The sequence below is a fragment of the Chenopodium album genome, chromosome 5 (assembly GCF_948465745.1).
Source record: "Chenopodium album chromosome 5, dcCheAlbu1.1, whole genome shotgun sequence".
Lineage (NCBI taxonomy): Eukaryota > Viridiplantae > Streptophyta > Magnoliopsida > Caryophyllales > Amaranthaceae > Chenopodium > Chenopodium album.
Genome location: NC_137838.1, coordinates 47,426,747 through 47,429,088, shown reverse-complemented (window position 1 = coordinate 47,429,088; position 2,342 = coordinate 47,426,747). Strand labels below are relative to the sequence as shown.

General features: G+C 37.7%; 1 non-coding gene across 1 annotated transcript; it reads right to left on the bottom strand.

Annotated features, from left to right (window-relative positions):
- Positions 1 to 413: 413 nt before the first annotated feature.
- LOC145633414 (small nucleolar RNA R71) lies at positions 414 to 520 on the bottom strand. The gene has a single exon (XR_014112741.1). It is a non-coding gene; the product is annotated as a small nucleolar RNA R71 (small nucleolar RNA).
- Between the last annotated feature and the right edge of the window lie 1,822 nt (positions 521 to 2,342).

Here is a 2,342-nt window from a genome sequence, read left to right as displayed (position 1 = left end):
ATTCATAAATTCCTTTAGATCCAGAATCAGAGATGGCGGTACCAAAGAAGCTCAGTGATTACTCGCAGCCAAAGCTCATAGATTTTCCACACCTTAATCCCACTCCGACCCTTCATGGAGTGCAATTTGAAATCAAACCCCAATTTATCACCATGATAGAGAGGAAGCAATTTAGTGGAGCTAAGGGTGAAGACCCTAATCTTCACATTGCAGATTTCTTCCAATATTGCAACACCATTAGACAAGTCGGGGTCACGCAAGACCAAATCAAGGAGATTCTTTTTCCCTTTTCATTATGTGGAAAAGCAAAATTATAGTTTAATGGTTTGAATAGAATTGCACTTGGTATTACTGACTGGGAAACTCTTGCCTTGAATATTTATAATAAATATTACCCTGCAGAGAGAACAGCTGTACTAAGGAGTGTTATTCAGAACTTTGCCCAAGAGGCCAATGAAACTTTACATGAGGCTTGGGAGAGGTTCAAGGATCTACAGAGAGAATGCCCCCACCATAATCTGGCACAATGGTAATTGATCCAAGCTTTTTACAATGGACTTGGAAATTCATCTATATTAGTTCTAGATTCTGCAGCTAGTGGGAGATTCATGAATCTAAATGTGGACGATGCAGGATAGGTTATCGAAGATATGGCAATACACAATTCCCAATACGGGAATCCGAGAGGGTTTGCTTATAAAGGAAAACATAATGTTGATTCTTTATCCTTTTTGCAAGCTTAGTTAACATCTATTTGTCAGAAACTAGATAATCTTACTGCTACTCCTAACTCTGTAGCTAATGTTTCTGTTGTTGCCAACAATGAAGCTTTTTGTGAAAATTGTGGAATTGTAGGGCATTGAGAGCAAGATTGTAGGAGTTCAATGGAACAAGTTAATGCCTTTCAAACCTATAGGAAAAATAACCCATACTCCAACTCTTATAACCCTTGTCTCCGGAACCATCCATATCTTTCTCACCGGAGTACCAATGTACAAAACCCTCCACCTTCACAACAACCACAACAACAACCTCCACCATAGCAGAAATATTACCATCCTAATTCTGGCCAGAAAAACCAAGCACAACCCTTATAATCTACTGACCCTGCTATGACAGAAATTAGAGCAATGCTTACCAACATGCAAAAGCATATGGAGAGTAGGGATGCACTAATTGATTCAGTTTTAGCTCATAATAAAATCATGGATAATCAAATTGCACAACTTTCATCTACCCTACAAACCCGTCAGCTGGGAGCTCTACAATCGCATCCAATCCATCCCACATATCATGCCAATGCAATTACTCTAAGGAGTGGTTCACATTATGATGGACCTCCTATGCCAAAGGAAGATGGTCATGTTCCTGATCCAGATTCCTCTATACCATACGCTAATCCTGCTAACCCTGCAGGGCTACAAAAAGATACTAACTCTTCTAATGTTTCTTTGCAGGGTAAATCTCAGGATAAGGGAGGAGATGTGCAGAGCCCAGTTATCAAACTACCATTCCCTAATAGACAATTGAAGACTAAGTTTGATAAACAATTCGGTAAGTTCTAGGAGGTTGTGAAAAACTTGTGGGTAACAGTTCCTTTCACTGATTTAATCAATCAGATTCCTGCATATGCTAAATTTATGAAAGACATTCTGACTAGGAAAAGGGCCTTTAATGAGGTAGAAACTGTAGGTTTTACAGTGGAATATAGTGCTTTATTGCAAAAAAAAAACCTCTCCTAAATTAAAGGATTCTGGTAGCTTTTCTATCCCTTGTCATATAGGAAATGTTTTCATTGATAAAGCTTTGTGTGACTTGGGTGCCAGTGTCAGTGTTATGCCATCGTCTGTTTGTGATAAACTTAATATGGGTGATTTAAAAGTTACTAATATAACTTTGCAAATGGCAGATCGTTCTATTAATTACCCTTTAGGTATTTTAGAGGATGTCCCTGGCAGAGTTGGTAAATTTTTTATCCCTATGGATTTTGTTGTTTTAGACATGGTTGAGGATACACAAATTCCCATTATATTAGGTTCTCCATACTGCGAGAGTCATTATTGATGTCAAAAATGGTAAACTAACCCTATCTGTTGGTGAGATCGATGATAAAGTTACTTTTAATTTAGGGAAAGTTTTGAAAGGACCTATGTTAGAGGAAAATTGTTGTTTTATTGATGTAATTGATATAATGGATGATATTTGTGATGATAGCTTACCACAGGTTCTTGCAAGGGATTTCTTGAAGGAAATTCTTTGTGGAAATTTATCTGCAGATAATGCAAGCGTCTGGGGTAATGAAGTACATGCTATTGAAAAACCTATTTCCCTAAAAGAGTTAG